This window comes from Eurytemora carolleeae, unplaced genomic scaffold (assembly GCF_000591075.1).
Source record: "Eurytemora carolleeae unplaced genomic scaffold, Eaff_2.0 scaffold1916, whole genome shotgun sequence".
Taxonomy (NCBI): domain Eukaryota; kingdom Metazoa; phylum Arthropoda; class Copepoda; order Calanoida; family Temoridae; genus Eurytemora; species Eurytemora carolleeae.
Window position 1 is genome coordinate 5655 of NW_019397802.1, and position 10583 is coordinate 16237.

The following is a 10583-nucleotide window of genomic DNA, read 5'->3' on the forward strand; positions in this document are numbered from 1 at the left end:
CTGCAAAATGATTTAACTGTTTATTGAGCCTTTAAGTGAAGTATTTAAGAAATTTCCACTATTGTTCCTTTTAGTAAAGTATTTGAGAAATTTAGACTATTTTTCCTTTTAGTGAAGTATTTAAGAAATTTCCACTATTGTTCCTTTTAGTGAAGTATTTAAGAAATTTCCACTATTGTTCCTTTTAGTAAAGTATTTGAGAAATTTAGACTATTTTTCCTTTTAGTAAAGTATTTAAGAAGTTTCCACTATTGTTCCTTTTAGTGAAGTATTTAAGAAATTTCGACTATTGTCGCTTTAAGTGGAGAATTTAAGAAATTTCGACTTTTGTTCCTTTAAGTAAAGTATTCAAGAAATTTAGACTATTGTTCCTTTTAGTGAAGTATTTAAGAAATTTCGAATATTGTTCCTTTAAATGAAGTATTTCAGAAATTTCGACCATTGTCCCTTTAAGTGAAATGTTTCAGAAATTTCGACTATTGTCCCTTTAAGTGAAATGTTTCAGAAATTTCGACTATTGTCCCTTTAAGTGAAAGAAATTTTGACTATTGTTCCTTTAAGTGAAGTATTTCAGAAATTTCGACTATTGTCCCTTTAAGTGAAATGTTTCAGAAATTTCGACTATTGTCCCTTTAAGTGAAATGTTTCAGAAATTTCGACTATTGTCCCTTTAAGTGAAATGTTTCAGAAATTTAGACTATTGTCCCTTTAAGTGAAGTATTTAGGAAATTTTGACTATTGTTCCTTTAAGTGAAGTATTTCAGAAATTTCGACTATTGTCCCTTGAAGTGGAGAGTTTCAGAAATTTCGACTATTGTCCCTTTAAGTGAAGTATTTAAGAAATTTCGACTATTGTCCCTTTAAAATAAAGACATCGACAGAGGAGTAAAAAACGGACAAACCCAGATTGCAAGAGCTGCGTAAAATACGGGCGCCCGCTTATATGAGTAATGGCAATTGGTCAACAAGCATTACAATTGCATATTTTAAAATTTAAAACCCTCTTAAAAAACCTGTTCAATGAGTCAGAGCGAATAGACTTCCTTGTTTAGAAGGACGCCATGTATACAGTTACTCATTCAGTCTTTCCATAGGAAATTTGATAAATAAAAATATAAAAAAACATAAAACCAATTTTAAATTTTGATTAATTCGATTTAGTATGGGTGTAGGATTGTCTGTGTGTATGTTTGTATCTAATAAATGGCAAAACGACTAAACCAATTGGGTCCAAACTTTGTATGGGACCTTGCATGACCCAGGGAAGGTTTATGAATGTTCAGAATTACAAAAGTTTTATTCAACATTAAAATTTAGTGAAATTTTATAAATACGCAAAAAAATATTTGAAAATCCGCTAACTTTTTTGTTTTTGTTTTACATTGTACAAAGAGAAGATGCTCACAGACAAAAAAAGACAAAAATTCGAATGTAAACATATAACAATTAATAAGTAGAAAATAAAAAGTTAAATCTAAAATATTGATATTTCTCTTGCAGCTTGATTATGCTGTTATCAACAAGAATGCATCCCGTTATCCTTGATCAATAAAGGAAGTGTTATTCTACAAATAGAGGGCACACTTAAAATTTCATCTACAGTCCCTTTAAATTTTTAACAACAAAGCTAAAATTCTGAAGTCTTGCAACTGAATGTCTAGTTTAAAAAGATGAATTTAAACAAGTTTAAAATTATGTTCTCTGCATCAGTAATTGAACAAGTGGTTTTTGGAATTCATTTTAATGTAAATTATAATTATTTCTAATTAAAAAAAATGAATTTATTCTTTATTAATGAATGGAGGAGAATGTTCATACGTAGTCTGTACGTCAATGTGGAGCATTACTGGTTTTGATTCACTAAAATTACGAAATGTAATTCAGGGGGGGGGGATTAAATATGATTTGTTTTACATCTTGACAAATTTGTAAAGTTGTAATCCACTTTTCTTCATCTCGTTTGCTTAAAGGGACAGAAAAGTAGGGCTCATCGACATAGGGTCAAACGACTTAGGGTCAAACGACATAGGGTCAAACGACTTAGGGTCAAACGACTTAGGGTCAAACGACATAGGGTCAAACGACAAATGCACTATGTATGCCATGTCCATTAGCGACTGATCCAATCAGGGTTCAGTCATGTGTCTGTTGTCTATTCTAAAAATCTAAACAATATTTTATATAAAGTTAAACCTAGGACTTTGGAGACATCATAAGAATGTATTAAAAGCCGTATTCTGAACTGATAATGACATGCTGCAGATATTTATGGGGCTTTTTAAAACATATTTCATAGCTTTTAAAACTGCATATTTCATAGCTTTTAAAACTGCAAATTTCATAGCTTTTAAAACTGCATATTTCATAGCTTTTAAAACTGCATATTTCATAGCTTTTAAAACCTCATATTTTATAGCTTTTAAAACCGCATATTTCATAGCTTTTAAAACCGTATATTTCATTGCTTTTAAAACCACATATTTCATAGAACTGCATATTTCATTGCTTTTAAAACCACATATTTCATAGCTTTTAAAACCGCATATTTCATAGCTTTTAAAACTGCATATTTCATACTTTTACAGCCGCATATTTCATAGCTTTTAAAACTGCATATTTCATAGCTTTTAAAACCACATATTTCATTGCTTTTAAAACCGCATATCCGCATATTTCATAGCTTTTAAAACCGCATATTTCATAGCTTTTAAAACTGCATATTTCATAGCTTTTAAAAACTGCATATAGCTTTTATGCAACCGCATATTTCATAGCTTTTAATAGCTTTTAAAACTGCATATTTCATAGCTTTTAAAACTGCATATTTCATAGCTTTTAAAGCATATTTCATAGCTTTTAAAACCGCATATTTCATAGCTTTTAAAACTGCATATTTCATAGCTTTTAAAACTGCATATTTCATAGCTTTTAAAACTGCATATTTCATAGCTTTTAAAACTGCATATTTCATAGCTTTTATTATTTATTTTACAATTACTGAAGTTTATGTAAAATAGTACAAAACCCATTGAAAAATTGTCAAGAGGACATTTTGTAAATTCTTTCGATGTTGTCGTAGTTATGGTTTAAACTGTATTATTCCAGGGTTAGGATAGGTTAAGAACATTTCTGGGCCAAGCGCTGCAGCTAGGACAGGCTAAGGGGCCGAGCGCTGCGGCTGCTAGTCCTAGATCTATTGACCATCAAAATAGTCTAGTCGCAGCTTTTGACCAGCTATGTCGTTTTACCCTTAGTCATTTTACCCTTTGTCGCGTTTTTGGCCATTTGTCGTTTGACCCTAGGTCGTGTTTTACCGCATGTCGTTAGACCCTACGTCGTTTGACTCAAACTTGGTGGATCAATTTTGTCTGAACAATGATTTTGTATTTCTCTAAAAATTCTCTAATAAAAAAGAAATCTGCGGAATTCTTCGTACTTTTAAGATAGAAAAAAGACGAAATTTTCTTCATTGCTCCTTAGACAAAGCTTATGCGGGTATCGTTGTGAATCGAACATAAATAGAGGGTCACATAAAAATACATATACAGTCCCTTTTACTCAAGACTACAGCTATTGAGAATTGGTAATGAAGACGACATTTAGTTTTAGCGACAACTTGTTGGAACAATTTGTTTTATTTCACATCATAAAGTATGGAGATATTTTAATGGGGATGTAGTCGTAATTTCAAGTTAATCTCCATTTGTTGAACGTGGCATGCCTGATTGACAAGGGTACAAACAAAAATCATTACCTGATCAAGAAATCCATGTTTATCTGTTTATCTGTTTATCTGTTTATCTGTTTATCTGTTTATCTGTTTATCTGTTTATATGTTTATCTGTTTATCTGTTTACCTGTTTATCTGTTTATCTGTTTATCTGTTTATCTATTTATCTGTTTATCTATTTATCTGCTTATCTGTTTATCTGTTTATGTGTTTATTTGTTCATCTGTTTAATGGGTTATCTGTATATCTGTATATCTGTTTATCTGTTTATCTATTTATCTGTTTATCTGTTTATCTGTTTATTCGTTTATCTGTTTATAAATTTATTATTTTCAATTCTGGTTTTTTCCTAAGAAAAAATATTTCAAATTTAAAACTTTCGAGCTGGTAACACGACGATATTTCCACATTTTATTGATCAATGATTAGATAAAGGTTATTAAAAGAAACCAGCCTTATCATCACACTTTGTGGTCAATGTCTCCGATTTTGCTCACAATTTCAAGATTGTTTTACATTGTGGTTTTTCTATTTGCACATTTCTACTGCAGGAAATCATATAGGAATTATTTTAGTTTTAATTTTAAATAACGACAATATCTTCCATATTATTAATCCGATAAAGGTTTCAATGGTACTGGTGTGAATCGGGCATTGTCATCCGTCCAAGAAGGGTTACTAAAAATTCCGCTTACAGTTCCTTTAAGTGGTTAGGATGTTAATGTGAATGTAAATGTGAGTTTTAATTATATTAATAATTGCAATTTATTCTAAAATTATGTTTCTATAATATTTTATAAATAAACCATTTCCATAATATAATTCTAATTTATTCTATAACAATGTTTCTATATGTTTAATAAATAAACCATTTCCATAATAATTCTAATTTATCACAACATCTGCTTACAAAGTGTCCCAACAAAACCTAAAAGATGAGACGACACAAAGATCGTCTTTGATTTTGCAATGATTTGCGGCAATCATTTACCACCTTAAATCGGAACAAAATATATTCCGTAATTTTTAAATAACAAAAAGGACAAACCACATTTTGGATTTTGTGATTTCTAATTTAAGAATTTAAAATCTGTATTTTAAATCTACACAATTTTAAGAATATTAACAATTCTTGCAACTAAGGCTAACTCACTAAAGCTGCACTTTAAAAGTAAGGGTTTCCCTCCCAAAACAATACTTGACAGTTGGTGAATAGTTTTAGTACAAGGGGTCCTATACAATACTTGACAGTTGGTGAATAGTTTTAGTAGAAGGAGTCCCACAATACTTGACAGTTGGTGAATAGTTAAAGTACAAGGAGTCCCACAATACTTGACAGTTGGTGAATAGTTTTAGGACAAGGGGTTCCACACAACTTGACAGTTGGTGAATAGGTTTAGTACAAGGAGTCCCACAATACTTGACAGTTGGTGAATAGTAATAGTAAAAGGAGTCCCACACAACTTGACAGTGGTGAATAGTTTTAGTACAAGGGGTTCCACACAACTTGACAGTTGGTGAATAGTTTTAGTACAAGGAGTCCCACAATACTTGACAGTTGGTGAATAGTTATACTACAAGGGGTTCCACACAACTTGACAGTGGTGAATAGTTTTAGTACAAGGGGTTCCACACAACTTGAAAGTTGGTGAATAGTTTTAGTTAAAAGAGTCCCACAATACTTGACAGTTGGTGAATAGTTTTAGTACAAGGGGTCCCACAATACTTGACAGTTGGTGAATAGTTTTAGTACAAGGAGTTCCACAATACTTGACAGTTTGTGAATAGTTTTAGTACAAGGGGTCCCACACAACTTGACAGTTGGTGAATAGTTTTAGTACAAGGGGTCCCACACAACTTGACAGTTGGTTAATAGTTTAAGTAAGAGGAGTCCCACACAACTTGACAGTTGGTGAATAGTTTTAGTACAAGGAGTCCCACACAACTTGACAGTTGGTGAATAGTTTTAGTACAATGGGTTCCACACTCATTGACAGTTGGTGAATAGTTTTAGTACAATGGGTTCCACACTCATTGACAGTTGGTGAATAGTTTTAGTACTAGGAGTCCCACAATACTTGACAGTTGGTGAATAGTTATAGTACAAGGGGTTCCACACAACTTGACAGTTGGTGAATAGTTTTAGGACAGGGGGTTCCACACAACTTGACAGTTGGTGAATAGTTTTAGTACAAGGAGTCCCACAATACTTGACAGTTGGTGAATAGTTTTAGTACAAGGAGTCCCACAATACTTGACAGTTGGTGAATAGTTTTAGTACAAGGGGTCCTATACAATACTTGACAGTTGGTGAATAGTTTTAGTACAAGGAGTCCCACAATACTTGACAGTTGGTGAATAGTTTTAGTACAAGGACTCCCACACAACTTGACAGTTGGTGAATAGTTTTAGTACAAGGGGTCTCACAATACTTGACAGTTAGTGAATAGTTTTAGTACAAGGAGTCCCATACAACTTGACAGTTATTGAATAGTTTTAGTACAACTTGACAGTTGGTGAATAGTTTTAGTACAAGGAGTCCCACACAAGTTGACAGTTGGTGAATAGTTTTAGTACAAGGAGTCCCATAAATCTTGACAGTTGGTGAATAGTTTTTGTACAAGGGGTCACGCAAACTTGACAGTTGGTGAATAATTTTAGTACAAGGAGTCTCACACAACTTGACAGTAGGTGAATAGTTTTAGTACAAGGGGTTCCAAATAAATTGACAGTTGGTGAATAGTTATAGTATAAGGGGTCCCATAAACTTGACAGTTGGTGAATAGTTTTAGTACAAGGGGTCCCACACAACTTGACAGTTGGTAAATCGTTTTAGTGCACGGGGTTCCACACAACTTGACAGTTGGTGAATAGATTTAGTAAAAGGGGTCCCATAAACTTGACAGTTGGTGAATAGGGGCTTCGCGCTCATATTTTATTTCAATTCTGAAAAACAAAACAAATATCTCGCAAATCTTGTGCAATCCCTTTTCTTTTGTCATAGGCTTTCCAAAAAGCTAAAAAGTTATCAAAATCTGACAACTGAATGTGGGCCAAAACCAAGATTTAGTTTGTTACAGGAAAAATTAGTCATTCATACGGTGTGCCCGAGAACTCAGGCAGTTAGTATAAAAGCCCGGTTTTAGACCTCATGGAAGGGCTATGGGTATTAAGGAAAAGTTAGAGAATTTCAACAGCCTCAGACCAATACTTTTTGATTTATAAAAAAAAAAAACTAGAGGGGATGTCAACTTGCCCCCCCCCCCCCCAGCAGGAATAGGGTTAAACTGTTCACCAACTGTCCTGTTTCGTCATGTATCGTATACAGATACCATGTCAGATACTTTAAAAGTTGAGCTGAAGTTAGAACTTTTGAATCTCTGAATAAAACGTTGATCTCCCTCTTGTGCTGATCTACGGATTAATGTTACTCCTCTTTGTTATCCCGTGGTGGTCAAAGTGATAACTTTAATTGAGAGATCAAGTACGTACCCTCTAGCAATCAAATTTTGACGTGCCAATTTTGGATATCGGGATCAAAAAATGAAAAAATAGTAAAATGTCGAAGATTTCTAGGTGGTTCGGACGAGAAAATGCGTAGATTGTGGCTCGGACGAGAAAATGAGTAGATTGTGGCTTGGACGAGACATTTTTGTGGCTGGCCTCCCCCTCCCCCATCTTCGAATTGTAAAAATTTATGTTTAGTTGATTAATCTTTACTGAATGAACCCTGACCCTATTTATAAATGAATAAGGTTGCTCTCTTATTTCTATGCTTGACTAATTCCATGTACTTTTTTGCATATTGAATATTCTAATACCTATTCCCCAAGATATAATCCCAGCCAGCTGCCACCTGCCATTATCTCCTTGGATCGTCATTGGACCGCCAGAATCCCCCTGTAGCAATAAAAATAATAATAATAATAATAATAATAATCATAATTATAATCAAAATAATAATAATGATGATGATGATGATGATTATAAAAGGTGTAAACCTGTGATATTTCAAGCTTCATTTTTTTTATCTAACAGAACTCATAGTTTGAAACATCCAAGGTCTACTACATTGGGTTGCAAAGATTTAGGTATTAATTTGAATTTGTGGCAATACTTCAGTTCCATTATCTGGTTTTATATACTTGAAATTCAAAACATTTATGTTCTGTTCAATAGGTCTTTAATAAGATGGGTTATGATTGAAAACATGTAAGATTTTATTCTTATTTCAATCTGACGTAAACTAGCATCAACTATGTGGTGTTTCAAAGTTTAGAAATATAAATAATATTGTGGTAAAAACTAGCCGAAGTAAAAAGTAAAATATCAGAAGAACACACATTATGAGATGGAAAAACAATGATATCTTCACCATTTGTACTCAGATAAATATATAAAGAACATCGTTATAAATGGGCCTTGCTATAATGAACATCTTCACTTGAAATTACGTATATAGTCAAACTCTCTCCAATTCAACTCTAAACTCTCTCCAATCCAACTCTAAACTCTCTCCAATCCAACTCTAAACTCTCTCCAACCCAACTCTATAATTACTCTCTCGAATCTATCTTTACCAAGTGGCATGCTTGTAAAGTTATATTGATAATTATTTCACTTACAAAACACAATTGCAATTATATTTATTGCAATTTATAAATATTTCGTCAGAGTATTATTGTTTTGTAAAGTACAATCAAACGAAAACAATTGGAAACACATGTTATGTGGTCTTGAAAAGGAATGTATTGCCAAATTTTTACTCCAGGGCTAATACAAGCGATCAATCTTATTATTAGTGTTCAATACTTTTATTTATCTACATTTTTAATGATATATTTAAACTATGATTCCATTCATTTTTTTAGTGTAAAATGTTTGGTTTAATAATAATGCTTTAACATTTTGGAAAAGTTCATGCTTTCAATAATGTAAAACAAAATAACATTTGAAAATATTACACTCTTAGAAATGAACATCTAACAATTTATGTGTTGGAGCCCTTGAGCCAAATTTAGGCTCATTATTCTTCAAATTTTATTGAATGCAAATTATCATTCATTGAAATGTTAAAACTTTTAAGATTTCACTCATTACTCAGAAAAAAACCCAGGGAGGTGTTTGGGAAAGCGCTTTTTTTAAATGCAATGAAACATTAATATTCTGTCTTACAAAAATTATTCGAAATTGCATAAACTGTTTGTAATTCATTAATCCACCCCCTACCCCCCAGAAAACAAAAAAGTGTCCTACCAGGAAAGGGTGTACAGTGTACAGTGTACAGTGTCCTACCAGGATAGGGTGTACAGTGTACAGTGTACAGTGTCCTACCAGGATAGGGTGTACAGTGTACAGTGTCCTACCAGGATAGGGTTGACTATTGGTTTTTTTAAATGGAATCCTGAAACTCCCCGCCTTATAGATTAACAGTTCTCTTATTGTACGAAACTTTTTAAATAAAGAAGAGATAAATCCTTTGATGCAAAAGTTTCCAATCCTTTACATTTTATATTTTAAATACTTCATTAAAACTATATTTATAGAGTGTCATATCCTATTCACAAAGGTACCCTTTCAACCTTTGCCTTGCATGCACATAGATTCAGACTGCTTATAAAAAGTCTTATCAATTTTTAAGACAGGGTCAACTTTGAAGTGTCACAACGCCTTGGGCTTTAACTTTACCGCTCTAACTCACTTATTGTTTTCTGTAGCCCTTTACATGTACATTTTAACGCTATAAACACTTGGTTTGGTTTTTAAGAAAAAATGGCAAGATTCTTATCGATTTTTGCTTGAGAGCTTGCAACCTTTAAAGCACAGTGCTTGCTATGGATGAATGATATATTCTTAATTGTCTAGCTTACAATAGATTATTTTCAACTGTGGATTCTCTAACGTAAAGAATTGCGAGAATTTGAGGTTTATCAAGATAATTGCCAAACGATAATTTCCGTATCGTTTCTTGGTTGGTTACCGTTGTGATTGTGAATCGAACTTGACACTTTAAAAATGGAGGATTACTTTTTTATATGTTTGTGCAAAATAATTGTTCAGTTACATGAACAAAAAACTAAAAAGAGTTTTAAGAGCCATTGCTATTATATTATTATTATTATTATTGTTATTATTATTATTATTATAATTATTATTTGCTGTAATATATTTAAATCATGCAATTCGTTCAACAGTTTATACTTCTAACATTTAATGTAGCATGCAGCATGCAAACACAATAAACATATTTAATGTAGCATTCAGCGTGCAACCACATTAAACATATTTAATGTAGCATGCAGCATGCAAGCACAACAAACATATTTAATGTAGCATGCAGCATGCAAATACATTAAACATATTTAATGCAGCATGCAGCATGCAACAACATTAAACATATTTAATGTAGCATGCAGCATGCAAACACATTCAACATATATTTAACGTGCAATAAATCTCACTGAATCATGAATTGTTGTTTTAATATTTTAAGGCAAAATTGAAAATTCAGAAACAAATCTTTTAAATAAAATAATAAGAAAATTATAACGAGCTAATTCAACAATTATTTATTTATAAACGTAACATTTAATAAAAATAACATAATTTTATTAATAGAATAAAGGTAAGATTAATGTGAAATTTGACATGCAGTTTGGACATGCGTAATATCTATCATTTGAAATATTAAAAGCAAACGACCTATTGACCACTAGATTCCCTTAGATTACTCACTGCAGATTAAAAAAATTATGCAAAAAATATCTTTATTATAAAAATAAAATTAAGTATGAAGGATGGTACACAAAAAAAGCTGCTGTTTACAAAATATACATATATTGATGACTTTAAA